This window comes from Callospermophilus lateralis, unplaced genomic scaffold (assembly GCF_048772815.1).
Source record: "Callospermophilus lateralis isolate mCalLat2 unplaced genomic scaffold, mCalLat2.hap1 Scaffold_205, whole genome shotgun sequence".
Classification (NCBI taxonomy): domain Eukaryota; kingdom Metazoa; phylum Chordata; class Mammalia; order Rodentia; family Sciuridae; genus Callospermophilus; species Callospermophilus lateralis.
Genome location: NW_027513036.1, coordinates 496,725 through 512,532, shown reverse-complemented (window position 1 = coordinate 512,532; position 15,808 = coordinate 496,725). Strand labels below are relative to the sequence as shown.

The 15,808-nt window shown below is 49.8% G+C and overlaps 1 pseudogene; it reads right to left on the bottom strand.

Annotated features, from left to right (window-relative positions):
- Window positions 1-1,648: 1,648 nt before the first annotated feature.
- Window positions 1,649-15,506, bottom strand: LOC143388730 (leucine-rich repeats and immunoglobulin-like domains protein 1; annotated as a pseudogene).
- Window positions 15,507-15,808: the final 302 nt, after the last annotated feature.

The following is a 15,808-nucleotide window of genomic DNA, read 5'->3' as shown; positions in this document are numbered from 1 at the left end:
TGCTTAGAGTACCAGTAACTCATTTGTATTGACAACTGAACACATAATGCACAATTTGGATAACAGGATTTGGACATTAGAGGATTAGAGAAGGTAGACTGTTTTCCAAGCAGTGCTTAGTTGATATGTATTCAACCATAAAGTTTCAGCTTAAACAGTATTTCCTCAAAGACAATTTATCTTGAAACTTGATCTAGATCTTACCATGTGGTCCTTATCATAGCTCTTAACTAATATCCCTGCCCTAATAGACTAACAGGTTCCCTAAGAGAACTTTTCTATCATGCTTACCATGGTATCCTATGCTTAAGTGTCTAGCAAATGCTTAATAAATATTTACTGAATAAGTTGCATGACTCTAACCTGCAAACCTTCTTTGCACATACATTTTCTAGCCAAAAGAAACCATTTGTTGTCTCCCTAAGACACCATATATCCCAATTTTCATTCCTGCCATTTGCTCAACACTTATAAATGAACCTTTATTAAAGACACTTCAGTGCTGTTTGTTATACACTTCAATATTTTACATGTTTTCAATGTACATTGTACAAAAATTTCTATAAATAAATAAATTTGTACATAAAAGTAATACTTCCTCTTTCACATTGCCTCTCAGAAGCAGCAAATTCACATATTTTGTGGAAGTAACATTTATCAGTTAACTGTTGAGGACAAAACAATGGATCAATGATGACCTCTGGAACAATGATGACCTCTGACAAGAACATCTGACATACGTAGCCATTTGGCTAATATCTCCCTTCAACTTTTTGGCTAAAGAAATGTACTTTGAGATTTTTTTTAAGGACCTTATTTGTTTCAATGTAATTTTCAGTGAATTACACATTGGCACTCACAAGACAGCTACAGGTCTCAAAAGTGCAAACACACCCAGGTCTAGGGCTAAATCTTATGTAGTCCACACCCAGTCCCGTCTATGTGAAGGGAGGGCGTGGATGGGCCTGCTCAGGCTCCTCAGTAGACATGAGCTAGCCCTGGAAGGTGAGAACTTGATCTTTTTTACACCCAATGTAATATTATATTGGCAGAATTAAAACGTCACTATTGAAAAATCCACAGGTACCAACACCAGCAGCCTTTGCCCAAAAAGCCTCAGCTAACAATCCGGCAACATGGACAAGATGACATTTGCTGTTAAGAAAAAGTGAGCTTCAGAGAAGGGAGAAAGGCCTACCGTCCTAACTCATGGCTTGTGGTGGATTAGCAACCTTCACTTCATCCCTCAAAGAAGCAAGCCTCCAGGGAAAAGCCCCTCACGGCAAAGACACATTGCAGGAGCCACCAACGCAGGCTAAATGTAACTGCGAAGAGCACACAACACCAAGGACTCCCCGTCCTTCCTAACCCACCAGGAACCCCAGGAAACAAATGTCTTTTTTGTCTCTAAATTCCCACCATGCACTAAGGCACCAGAACTATTCCTAACCCCCCTCCAAAGAAACAGCAACCTGAAGGGAAGGCCAAGGAGGCCTCTGGGAGCTCCGTGCTGCCTGAAGGGCACACAGGGCAGGGCTGAAGGTCTGCGGGGTCCACTTCGCACAGCCTCACTATAGAGTACAGGCAAAGCCCCCTGGGGAAAGAGAAGGCCGTCAGAGCCAAGTTCCAGCATGACCAGATGTGGCAGCTAGTGTAGCTGCCAGGGAGGCCAGGAGGACAGTAAGGGATCACCTTTTCCATCTAGGGACACCGACGGCTTCCTCAAGGATGTCGGCATTCTATTGTTTGCTGGGGTAGAGGTACCTGTCCCAAGCCCCACTGCGAGGATGATGTGGAGAGTCTCCTTGGTCACCCTGGCTGGGATCCTGGCCACACAGTGCACTTGGCTGTGTGCTGTCCCTGCATGTGGGCTGAGAGTGGGGGGCCTGCTCCTTGGAGTAACTGTCCACATCAGCATTGCAGTCACTGCACACGAGAGGGCCACTGGGTTCTGAAGGACAGATGGGCCAGGTCAGAGCCACCCCCACAGAACAGGCCACCCACCTGCACCCAAGTGGGGTCCTGCCCCCGGCCTGCAAACGCCCCCTCCCCAAAGACCTTCACAGAAAAGGCAGGGCACATGCCACACCGTTAGTGGAGATGGGGTCCTTCTTGCTCACATGCCCCAGATTAAGCTAATCTTGTACTTAGAGACTGTAGTCATGCTACTGTGATCAGCGGCAAAAAAAAAAAAAAAGAAAAAAGAAAAACCCCAACAATTAGGTACCATGCAGGGTTAAGAGTTTTCTGAACAATTAGAAATTTAACCTCAAAACAGCCCTGGTGAACAGATACTAAAACCCCCTATGTTGCTTATTATTCTGGAAAATTCTTGCTCAGGTTTACTGTACCATAAATAGTAACTATGAGACACACTCCTCTAGAATTAAAAGGGCACCAGGCCAGAGCTTCCTGTTTATATACTAAATACCCAATTTAGAGAGTGCTAGATGGAAATGTAGGCATCTCCCCTCTTCATTTAGTGAGTGGGTCAACCCAGATCTTGATTTCAAAAAGACACTACTTTTCCTGGTGGAAGCATCACCTGCCCATGGTAGGTGGACCAGGTGTCCCAGTGGCTTTTTCTGACACTTTCCAGGGCTCTTTACTGTATCTAACACAGAGCTTGGGCTGCCTGTGCATGATGCTGTGGACGTAACCTTTGGAAAGAGGTCCACATCTCTCAGACACACACCTGCAACAGACTCCCCAGGTTAGAAACTGCAGAGGAGGTCTCAGTGAGTTTGAGGAGCAGGACGGTTGGGGCTGCTGCTGTAGTCTCTCTATCAGTGTGAGTTACTACTGTGCCACCACGAAGCTGGCAATGGGCCTGTTTTCTAGTACCATTTTCCCAGCAAGCACTCTTTGAGCATCTGCAGCCATGTTAGAGGAGCAGCTCTCTCAGGCCCGGCCTTCAGCTCAGCAAGCGCTCACAATCTCCCACCAACTGAAACAGCGCCCCCTGCAGAGAGTTTTCCCTGTGAGTCTGGAATACAGAGGAGGTCTTGGCATTGCCGCTGCACTCGCATCCCTTGGTACCTTCATGGTGCCAGAGCCCCCACACAGATCCCAAAATCCAGGGATGCTCAAGTCCCTTGTATATAATAACACACCATTTGCACATAACCTGAATACACTGTCCCATGTAAGTCACCCTAGATTAAGCATTGTGACTAGTAAAATGTAACTTTGTGTGCACAGCTATTGGACTGTGTTTTGGGGGAATAATGACAAGGAAAAGAAGGCTGCATGTGCATTACCTTCTCCGCCCTGGATATTTCTAGTGTGTAGAGAATCAAACCCACAGATACCAAGGGCCAACTGTGGAAGCAGGGCTTGGTTTCAGGGCCTGGGGTTTCCCTTCAGCTGTTTCTGACAGTGGTCCTACCTTATCCCAACTGGGAGGCTTACTGCTAAGCCCAGATGGTGACCTTCTGGAGAGACAGGATGTTGAAACCTCTGCAGAGCTTGCACAGACCAGGACTGAGCTAAACAACAGAGGCCTGGGCCAGCAGCTGCCTCGTTCACCTGATGCTCTGTCCTACCTAACGCCAGACACCTGAATAGGGAGCTAGAGGCCATCTCCACCTACGGAGGACAGTCACCTAGATAGAGCTGCATCTCACTGTGTCAGAGGCCTTACTGTTGCTCTCGATGTGCTTGTTGGCCCAATGGCCACCCTCAGTCCTGATTGAGGTTTCTCACCAGTCAGAAAGGGTCCCCTGAGAAGAGAGGTAGCTTGGAACATCTGGTGGCATAATAGTTTCCTATTCAAGGAGATAAGACAATGAAATATTCAGGATTGCGGTGACAACAGATGCAGATGCGCATTCACTGTCAGGCCCCGAACAGGATCCCCTGGCAACAGCCATCGAGGCTGCGCAGAGACCAGGAATTGGTGCAGGTAGGAGGCCCTCCCAGACCCGAGTTGAACCTGAGCCCATGTCAAAATCATTTGAGACCACAAAAGAAAGGGAAGAGTGACAGGAAGGGAGACAGAACTAATAAATCCACAGCACTGTGATGCTTCAGGGACAATCCACCTCCGTTTATGAGGAGGACATCAGCAGGAAGTTCTTTTTTTTTTTTTTTACTTGTCAATAGACCTTTAGTTTATCTATTTATATGCTATGCTGAGGATCAAACCCAGTGCCTCACTCATGCCAGGCAAGTGCACTACCACTGAGCCCCAGCCCCAGCTGCAAGGCAGCTCCATTTCTGGCTCTGCCCTGACTATGAACCCAGTGTCCGCAGGACCAAGGGTTCAGTTCTCCAGAACCACATTCCCAGAGGTCCTGGTGTTCCCAGAGCATGAGAGCTCTTGAAGAGTGTGGACCTGGCTTCTCCTGCCCTGGAAATGAACGGCCACCGTGCTCACCTGTGTTGGTGACACTGTACTCCTCGCTCTTCTTCCTGGTTTGGTAGATGATGCACACCCACACCAGCGACATAAGAACAATGCTGCACACCACAGTAATGGTGAAGATGCCATGGTGGTCCTTCCTGCAGCCAGGCGTGGGCAAGATGCTCAGCTGGCTGTGAGCGGGCTCTGTGCCCAGCGTGTTGGACATCTCGCAGGTGTACTGGCCCGCGTCCTCCACCACCACGTTATGGACCACCAGCAGCTGGTTGTCGGAGGTGAAGTGGTGCCTGTCGGTGAGGCTCAGGAGGCGGTTCCCCTTGAGCCAGGTGATGCGGGGGGAGGGGCTGCCAGTCACTGCACTGGAGGGCCACCGTCTCCCCCACAGACACCATGAGGTCTTCCAAGGGTACCACCAAGGACAGGGTCTCTGCAAGAGATAAAGAGACAGCACACTCACTCTGGGCCTCAGTGCTGTGGTCTGCTTGGTTCTCTAGACATGGCATAATCCCACCTGAGGGCTTCCATCAGCGTGGCAAGCTTTTCAGAAGATGGCTGATCTCTGGTCATAAAGGTTCCTGTTCCCAAACTGTGCTGTGTCCCTGTTCTTGACTAAGACCACACCCCTCCTGCATGCTCGTTGGTCACCAGTTGCTCAAGGTTCTGGCACTGCACTGGCCTTTAGGGGCCGGCTCTGCCCTCTTCTGCTCTCCTGCCCAGGACCCCATTGCTTGGTCACTCCCACAGTGAATGCCATACAAGATGCGCAGGTTCTTGAGTCCCTTGAAGGCACCTTTGGTGATGTGGCTGATGGAGTTGTGGCTGAGGCGCAGGATGCTCAAACTGCCCAGCTTGGCCAGGCTCTCCTTGTCCAGCCGCGTGAGGTTGTTGAAGGACAGAATCCAGGAGAGATGGAGGGGCACAGGCCATTATCAGGCTTCACAGACTTGCTTACAACAACCCATGGGATCTCCGTGGGCAGGGAGCACCTCACAGTGGATGTGCAGCTAGGTCATCCACCTGGCCTAACAACAGGGATGGCTGTGCAGGTCCCAGTGTGGTTAAACTGTGGGGATGGCACAAGGTCATGCAATACAAAATCTCCCTGCTGGTGTCCAGGCTGGTCCTGATTCAGACTTTTCTTGGCAGAGGCCCGACACCCTGGATAGGCCCCTTGTGGGTCAGATGCTGCCACTCCATGCACTGGACAGCAGAGGGCACCATGAATCCCTGCCTGGGACAACCACTGCAGGGCCTCAGCCTCAGGCTGGAGGCTCTGGCCTGAGTGTCACCTACCCTCCCTGTGAGCAGGACAGGACACACCCCAAATCATCCATTTAGCCTGCATGTGAGACTCCAACCCTCCTCCCAGACACCCTTGCATTTCTGACACAACCCTGGCGCTGGTCACTTCGCATACGGGTCACCTCTGGTTGAAAAATGGGAAGTTTGGGCTGGGTCAGGAAGAACAAAAATAGTATCAGTGAAGATTAATGGGTTTTTAAAGGGGGCAGCAGGCAGCCTTCTTTCCCTGCTAGAGAAATAAGTCATGGTGTCTGTCAGTCACAAGACCTGGCAGGAGACCAAAATTATATCCTCACCTGCAATTAAGAAATTTGGCTTAGGGGAGGGGCGGGAAAGCAACCCTCAGCCTGCCTCTGAGGTGACCTGAGAACGGGGCAAGCTTCTAGGACTGGTCAAGGCATGCTGCAGTGACCTCCGGTCCCTCTAAAGGGCACAGCAGACAGCGGTCCATAGCCAGAAAGGGGAGCAGGGAGCTCAAAGCCCCATCAAGGCTCTGGAGCACAGCTTCTCCCAGGAGGTCACACACCCTCTGCTGAGTCACAGAACGGTGGCTCCTCACCCTAGGAACTAGACAGGCTCAGGACTGTGAAACTCAACCTGCCCTGCTTCCCCCAGGGCTCCTGGACTAGGACAACAGAGAACCACGTGTCCCTGGAGTTACCTCATGCGGTCCTCACCTGAGCAAAGAGTGTGCCATCTGATACCACAAGAGGGAGGAAGCAGCACCCTAAAGCACCAGGAGGGCGAATCTAACACCCCAAGTCCAAGGGCAGTGAGCGGGAGGGAGAGGCAGGCTGTTGCATGGCACATGCTCTGACCACTGACCCACAGAGACTGAAACGCCAGGTCAGCAGAGGGATGCTTGTGGGCCCGAGATGCAAGGGACACACAACGGGAGGGACCGGCTAAGGACTCGGGCTGCAAGCGCAGCATGAAGTTCCAGGTCCCTGTGAGTGTGCCTGGCACCCATAACGCTTGCTCACATTAAGTGACAATTTTTCTAGGCCAAGCCTATGAAAAGAGGGAAAGGAGAAAACCCTCCCAAACTCTCCTGAAAAATAAGGAAACCCAACCGGACTAAACTAGAGCATTATGAAACTGAAAATTTCCACCTAGCGAGGACCTGTTCCCCCAACACAAGCAGAGATCTAGAAACGGGTGCAGACACGGGAACATGGCCATGTTCTCCGACCTTTGGCTATGCAGCTCCGGCTGTGCATGCAGGACAGAGAGGGCACCCAGGTTCCCTCTCCAGGGGTCACCACTGTGGCTCTCAGCTTGGGCAACAGTGAGTTCAGGTGCCCTCAGGCCCAGCCTGGGTGTCCTGCCTGGGGATCTTCCAAAGGAATGGAGGGTGGGGGGACACTGTGAGCCTCCATGCACATCCACCTCCTCCACCAGGCACGACAGGTAAAGGGAAGAGCCAGGTCCCTGGGGAAGCTGACTGAGGTGCAAGCGCTGAGGACACACAGATTCTTCCAGTCAGCGGGTCGCCATTGCTCTATTCATGATCCCAGTGTGGTTCAAACACACTGTTTCTCTCTCTCTCTCTCTCTCTCTCTCTCTCTCTCTCTCTCTCTCTCGTACCGGGGCTTGAACCCAGGGGTGCTCTACCACTGAGCAACATTGCCAGCTTCTTTTTTTTTTGAAATAGGTCCCACTAATTTGCTGAGGCTGGCCTCAAACTTGTGATACTCCTGCCTTGGCCTCCCAGGTCACTGGCATTAAAGGTGTGCCACACCATGGCCCAGAGGCCTAAGGTACCATCACTCTGCAAGAAGCTACAGTGAGAAGGGTTCTTTAGGTTGCCCTTCCCAGACAAAGCCCTTGACTTCAGGAGCTTTTTCCACACCCAAGAAATCCCTGGGGACAGAGGCTCTTCATGGGGACCGACAGGCTACACCTCTGTTATTTCAAAAATAGGAGGTAGGAAGGGCCTGGAGCTCAAAGACCTGACATTCCTGTTTTGGGCCTGGCTGGCCTGAACATCTATCCTTCTTTCTGCCAGAACAGGGCCACCGGCCTGCCTGCCTCTGAGCTGCCTTTGCCCCCGAGGCCTACACCCCTTCTTAGTCCACTGCTCTCTGCCATCGCAGTGGATGCGTGAGATGGAGTTGTGGCCAAGGTGCAGCTGGTGCAGGGCCGTGAGGCCAAAGAGGGAGCCGCTGTTCACTTCCACCAGGCTGTTGTGCTCGAGGTGTCTGCAATGACAGTGCCCGGGGTCAAAGGGGTCCGACCTTTACCCAATACACGGAGTGTGCCTGGTCAGCGCTCCGATCAGACAGGGCGGTCACACTGAGGGTGTAAGAGCACATGGGAAGCATGGAGACCCCCTGGTGTGCATACACATGGCGGAGAGAAGACGGGCAGACCCCAGTGGAGGGTCTCCAGGCCAAGACATACTCAGAAAGTTCGGAAGGGCAGGGGATGTTAGCCATAAGTCACTTTCAGCTAAGTCAAAGTGAACCAGGCAGATGAGTGGGCAGAGGAGCTCTCAGCAAGGGCAAAGCCAGGAGAGGAACAGAGAGAGAAGGAGAAAAGGGAGGCAGCCCTTATCCTCATCCAACTGAAAAAATCCACTGTGCCAGGAGACATGGCATTAGCTCTGGGGTCCAATGACTGTATGATTTTTGTTTTTCTGGTACCCAGGATTGAACCCAGGAGTGCTTAACCACTGAGCCCCAGTCCCAGCCCTACTTATATTTTTTATTTACAGACAGGGTCTCACTGAGTTGCTTAGGGCTTTGCTAAGTTGCTGAGGCTGGCTTTGAACTTACGATCCTCCTGCCTCAGCCTCCTGAGATGCTGGAATTACAGGTGTGTGCCACTACTCCCAGCTCCATGACTACAAGATTTAAATCTTGATTTTGCTATTTTGATGGCTTAATGAGTCTGAACACCTGCAAAATGGAAATATCCAGAAGAATCCACCTCATGGTGCTGTATGGAGAGGGAATAGAGAATGTACCTCGGGGTTGTGGGCAGTGTGACGATCTGGCTCCCAACATGCTCATTAAGTATGCACAGCAGGTCCCTGACTTACAGTATTCCAACTTGTGATGTCCATACTCTATGAAGGTGTGAGACTGACACACATTCTGCAGAAACTCCGCTTTGAATTCCGAATCTAGATCTTTCCTAACTGGTACAATCCTTTCTCAATGCTGGGAGTGGCAGAGAGATGGCTCCCCCTCAGCCCTGTGGTACCCAGAGGAAACAACTGACACTCTACCATGTGTTGTGCTACAAGCTAGGATGCCCTGGGGACTAGGAATTAAGTGTATTTTCAACTTATGACATCCTCAGCTCACAGTGGGCATCTCAGGATATGAACCCACTGAATGAAGAGCATTCATGTGCCATTCCCTCACTTCTCAGAATCCTCACCAATGACAGCTCTGCCTAGACACCTGGTTTCTCTCATGGAAGTTACCAATGCACATTTTGCTCTTTTTTTGGTACCAGGGATTGAACTCAGGGGTGGTTAACCACTGAGCCACACCCCCACCCTTTTTTATATTTGATTTAGAGACAGGGTCTCGCTGAACTGCTTAGGATCTTGATAAGTTGCTGAGGCTGGCCTCAAACTTGCAATCCTCCTGCCTCAGCCTCCTGAGCCACTGGGATTACAGGCACACACCACCATGACTGGCCCTAATTTGTATAAATTCGTTCCACATAAAAATGAAATGGTAGAGCCTCACACTGTTTTCTTCTGAAAATTCTCTTAATCCTCAGACCATCATCAACTTAGAACTTCAGATTCTAAATGACAGACTTGAGGAAGGAAGAGTGTTCTGGAATATGCACCACAGAGCTCCAGCCCAGCTGAAGTGGCAAAGGAGGAGAAGCCACTAGCATCCTGGTCATGCAAAGCAGAGATACTTCTGCACAGTACACTCTGGGGCCTGGACCTAAGCTTCTGGGCTTGGTTTCAGTTATAAAGACAAGTAGTGAAGGAAAGAAGTGGGTAAAGATACTGGTGAAGATGTGCCAACTTGGAAGTAACCACCCGCAAACCTGAAAAGAGGAAAACCAAGAGGAAATGCTGAGACCCAACTGTCTTCTGGGAGAAGAACGGGGATGGGGAGGGAGGGGGAGAGAGGGGACGGATGATGGTACTATGTGATTCATTCACGCAGAGGCATCACCTCTAATGAAAAGTAAACAAATTAAATGTTGAAGGACAGCAGATTACATTCTTCTGCTTTTTTTTTGATGTTGCCTTTGTTTCTGGCAGGCCTCAGCTCCGCTATTGGACACATCTGGCCGAAGAGAATGTTCCCTTGATAAAAGCTGCACATCTGCACCAAGTGCCTTGATGAGCTGACAAGACATAAATAAATCTCCTGTGATGAACTATATTTTGGGTCCACCTACACATCAAAAAAGACTGTCAAACCCAAAATGGGGAGAGAAGGAGCTTTCTGTGGAGTGTGGGAGTGGAGAGGATGTGGGGAAGGATCTGTTCTGCAGCGAGGAAGTGGGGGTGGGAGGAAGCCAAGGAATGGGGATCCTTCCTGCAACACCCGTTCTGATTCAAAAACCTCCTCCAAGAGATGTTGCTATTCTGCTGTGGAAACACGAACAGATATGGTTGAGTCTGCAGAGACACTGAGTTGGGACCACAGGAAGACTCAAATGACAGGTGGCCTTCTGGGTGCGATGGCACAGGACTGTCATCAAGGCAGCTCAGGAGGCTGAGACAGGAGGATCTCAAGTTCAAAGCCAGCCTCAGGAAAAGTGAGGTGCTGAGAAACTCAGTGAGACCCTGTCTCTAAATAAAATACAAAATAGGGCTGGGGATGGGGCTCAGGGGTCGAGTGCCTCCCCAAGTTCAATCCTGGTACCAAAATAAAAAAAACAGAAAGAAAAAGGAAAGGTGGCCTGCTCTCCACCTAGTGCTCAGCTGAATGGACACACACAGGCTGCCCCACTCCCCACAGAGGCAGGGTGCAGAGGCCACGGCCTCACCCTTACAGCACATGCATATTGAACAGGCCCCAGAAAGCGCCATCCATCAGCTTGCTGATGTTGTTTTTCTGGAGCTTCAGCACCTCCAAGCTTTCCACGCCCTGGAACGTGAGGCCATGGATCAACCGAATCTGATTCCAATTGAGGTCCCTGAATAGAAGAAGCCCACAGGGTCAGAGCCTCCCTGTGCACATTACACACACACACACACACACACACACACACACACACACACACCCCTGCCAAGTTTCCCAGCCAGCGAGCCAGCGGGTATCTAATGCAAAAACATTTGCAGTCAGAGCATCTGATGGGATCTCCATATATGGGGCAAGTGCAGCGGGGGACCCCCCATGAAGCACACACATTCAGCTGCTGGCTCTAGTACTAGAGAGCCTCGGGGGACTGAAAGGACTCTGGGTGGCCTGGAGGGGCAGGGAAAGACACATGGAGCTAATGGGAAAGCCCTGGTTTCCCCCAACTATTTCTGGAGCATCTCGTGACCCAACCTCCTCAGCATCATGGAGACCTTCTCCGCAGACAGCCCAGGATCCACACCCCACTGAGCCTCAACAACTGTTCTCGTCAATTTAAACCAAATTTCCACTACTGGCTTGTTTTCTTGACATTTATTCTTCCAATAATAAAAAGAAGTCAAAAATCAATCAATCAATCAATCAATCAAGAGCCAAGCATGGTAGCACAGGGTTATAATCCCAGTGGCGTGGGAGGATTGTGAGTTCAGAGCCAGCCTCAGCAACTCAGCAAGGCCCTAAGCAACTCAATGAGACTCTGTCTCTAAATAAAATACAAAATACAGCTGGGGAGGTAGCTCAGTGGTTGAGTGCCCCTGAGTTCAATCCCCGGTACCAAAAAAAAAAAAAAAAAAAGCGAGAGACCATCATACATCAACCACCTTGTAAGATTTAGGAGATAAAAATTGCCATCTCCTGCTTACCGCCTTTAGCCATGCTAACTTCCTGCCAAATTCAAGAAATGTCGAGGATGCCATCAAGACTGAGGTACTTATTTTACGGGTACCTTTAAAAACAACACTAAAACCTCTGAGATAAATAAACAGAATGCATGAAGCCTAAGCACTAGCCATGCCAGCTAACCAGCAGGATTCCTCATGTCATCGAGGAGGACACTAGCATAAACCTGCACGTCCATACTCAGTGGACCTCATCCCTGCAAGATGAGGTGGCCCACCGGCCCCAGACCCAGCTCCAATCTGCTTTTACTAGGTGTTGTCATAGGGGCATTAATTACAGTTCATGCAGAACTTTACTGGGGGCAAGGTGGGGGGTGGGAAGTAGGGGTTGCATTTGGTGCTAGGTCCTTGGGGAAGTTTGGCGCCCATAAAAATTGGGCTATAAACTTAGTTAAAGTGCTGGTTTCTGTACTCACAGTTGTGTCAGCCTGGGTAACTTGAATGCTTTTATAAGAAGCTGGGTGATCCTGTTTTTGCTCAGGCAAAGAGTTAGCAGTGACCGTGATAGGCCATCGAATGCTCCTGACTCCAGGGATCCAATGCGATTGCTGGCCAGGTTGCTGGAACGAGTCAGGAGAGAAAATGTCACAGCTGTAGGAGGCCTTCCTCGTTCTGTTACACACACCAGACCCATCTGGATCTGAGCTGGGAAAACACGCTAAGACACACCCAGAGGGACAGGTTTCCTGAGGAGATGTCTATTATCACAAGGCTTCAGAGCCTGCCCTGACTCCCAGATGGGGAAGCACTGCAGGTGGCAAGACTGTCCAAGGTCAACCTCCACTCAGCCCAGAGCACACAGCACCTGTGGCTAGTGGGCCCAAGAGGGCGGGAGTGACCGTCAGACACCTCCACCCCCAGCCCTCCTGCAAACCTGCCAACCTCAGGCCACACCTGGCCCGCCACCCAAGGCGCACAAGAAAAGCCCTACACAAAGCACAAAGTCAGCTCAGAGGCCAGGTCAGATTCCATTCCATGATTTGGGGAAACAGTCTTTAATCCTGAAGTGGGTCTCATTTTTGGACTTACATAATAAGTAGGTATAAGCCAATTCCTTTAAATGATTTTAAATACCCGAAAGAAACCCTCTAGTTAAAGAGACTTGAGCCAAGTTCTTTAGAGAGCAAGCCATACCATGCCTGTAATCCCAGTAGCTCAGGAGGCTGAGGCAGGAGGATTGAGAGTTCAAAGCCAGCCTCAGCAAAAGCGAGGCCCTAAGCAGCTCAGTGAGACCCTATCTCTAAATAAAATACAAAATAGGGCTGGGGATGGGGCTCAGTGGTTAAGCGTCCCTGGTTCAGTCCCCGGTACCCCCGCCCCTGCCAAAAAAAGACAAGCAATACTTTTTCAGGGCCATCTACTTTGACCGTACTGAGCAGACGGACTGCAGTGTATAACACAGACAGGTGTGTCACACTGTGTGAAAGCATAGCAAGCAGTGGAAAAGAAAAGGGAAAAAATAAAGGAAATAAAATAAATCAGTATTCCTATGAGAAGTTACCCCTCAACACCCTTCTTACTGCTTTTCCTAGACAAAATTTTGGTGTTTTTTTTTTAAACAAAACAACAACAACAACAAAAAACAAAAACAACAACAACAACAACAAAAACAAAAACAGCGCCTAAGTGAAAAGGAGAAAGCCCAGAGAATCTTCTACCCTGGGGGGAAGGAACAAGGCTCCTCTGGGTTCTTTATCAGGCAGAGCCCCAGCACAGGGCACATGAGGATTCTCTACAAACTGTTTGTTCTTGACATTCCAGATTAGAGAATAACAGCCTCTGGGAAGAAGATAGAGCAGCCACAAGCTGCCAAAAGAGAAAGTCCCTCCTGCTTTCTTGCAGGGACAGAAGGTTAGTGCAATTCCATTTTGCGGTTGGTGGTTTCTTGGTTCAGAGCAAGGGAGTGTTGGGCGGCAGCTGGACACCTCAGGACAGGCTCCACTTGAGGTTAACAAAGGCCAAATCCTCCTGTTCCTGATTTCGGCACCTTGATGCAGCCTGAGAACAACTTGGAAAATCTAGGGGCCAAGGTTCATCTTCCCTGAAGAGATGGGTCATGACCACCTCTAAACAGGACTCGCAAATGAGCTCCAAAATGACTCTGAAACAGTGATGACAAAGCGAATGTAAACTCACTCAGATTTGGAAATGTCTCTTCAGATTCTTCCCCAGAGCAACACTTTCCTACCCACAGACCGTGGGTGCTGCAGGTTTTATCATTTTTACTCCTGTCTACCATCCACATCGCAGGTAAGATGGGGCCCAAACACAGGTAAGAGACACCTCAGCACAGTCCTGAGAACCCACAGAACCAGGAGCCGCCTTCCCAGACAGATCCCATGAGCTGTGTGATCACTGTGGGACGCTAGGAAGAAAGAGCCTGGAGAGTATGCAAAGTACTCTCCCTGCACAGTGGGCCTCTAAGCTCCCCTGAGCCTTTTCTCCAAGCTCTGCTGGGAAGCAGCCCAGTAAATGGGAGTAAAAGCAGGCTTTGTTGTCAGGGCAGACCTCAGAGTCTTGAACTCTTTTGTCTGAGGGGTGAGCTCCCTGGACAGGCAAGTCCACCTCTCCCTGCCAAAGGTGTCCATCTTGGGTGTAACACAGACGAATACTATGGGACTGGAAATGTTCCATCAGTGGGCATCAGAGGCCAATCTCTCCCGTCTTGTACCATCCCCAGAGCTGAAAAATTGTTATGGTTTGGATGTGAGGTATCCCCCAAAACTCACATGTGAGATGGTGCAAGAAGGTCCAGAGGAAAAATGCCTGGGTTGTGAGAGCCTTAACCCAACCAGTGAATGAACCCCCTGATGGGATTAACTGGGTGGTGGCTGGAGGCAGGTGGGTGTGGCTGGAGGAGGGGGCATGGGGGCATGGCTTTGGGTCTCTATTTGTCTCTGGAGAGTGGAGTCTCTCTCTGCTTCCTGATCACCATGTGAGCTGCTTCCCTCCACCACACTCTTCCTCCATGACCTCCTGCCTCCCCTTGAGCCCTGAGGAATGGAGTCTGCTGTCTATGAATGGAGATCTCTGAACCTGTCAGCCCCCAAATAAACTTTTCCTCCTCTACAATTTTCTGGTCGGGTTTTTTTAGTCACACAGTAGTGAAAAAGCTGACCAAAGCAGAAGTGAAATATGCAGACTGTGTACAGACCTGGGTAATGGAGAGGCCTCCAGTTGACCTAGAAGCAGAGGGACAGCCCCAGCCACAGAAGCACTTATAGCTCTCTTATGTACATTCCAGGGGGAAAGCAGGCGCTCCAAATTTCCATGATATTATTCGAACTCAGATCCAACACTTCCAAGGAAAGGTAGGCCTTCAGCTGGCTCCCGTTCACACTGCGGATCCTGTTGTGCTGCCTGAAACACACAAGTGGAGGTGACTTGGGCATTTCTTTTTGCAGAGTAACTACAAGAGCAAGGCATAGTGGTGGACGCCTGTAATCCCAGTGGCTCAGGAGGCTGAGGCAGGAGGAACTTAAGTTCAAAGCCAGCCTCAGCTTATTGAGGCCCTAAACAACTCAGTGAGACCCTGTGTCTAAATCAAATATAAAAAAAGTATAAGAATTCTCTTTCCTATTTTACTAGTTGTTTCACTCTTTCATAACATGACCCTCTAGTGACATTCAAAATGAGCTTTCCTGTTGTTCTTCCCATCCATGATCAACTGCTGGCTTCAGAGAGTATGCTGGATTTTCTCATATGGGACAAGCTGTTTAAAAAAGTATGGGAAAGAACATAAGGGTGATCTCTAAGTACACAATTATGGCATTACCTGCATCTACCTATATACCCACCATAAAGGATGTACCAGTGCAATTGGGCAGCTCCAAACCAATAACGTTCTGCAATCTTCAGGACCCAGTCCACTGCCATGATTTAAAAGGCTTGTAGGCACCAGCCTAGGTTTAGTCATATGGCTGTGTGCAGTATTGGGGATTAAACCCAGGGCCTCATGCATGCTAGGAAAGTGCTACACCACTGAGCCACATCCTCAGACCTCTCTGGGTCAGTTTAATCCAACTTCACAAATCACTACGTACTTTCACAAATCACTACTGACACCTCCCATGTGCCAGGCCTGGAGACATACAGGAGATTAAACACACACACACAACACACACACACACACACACACACACACACACACACATACAGATAAAATCATGGTAATCTGC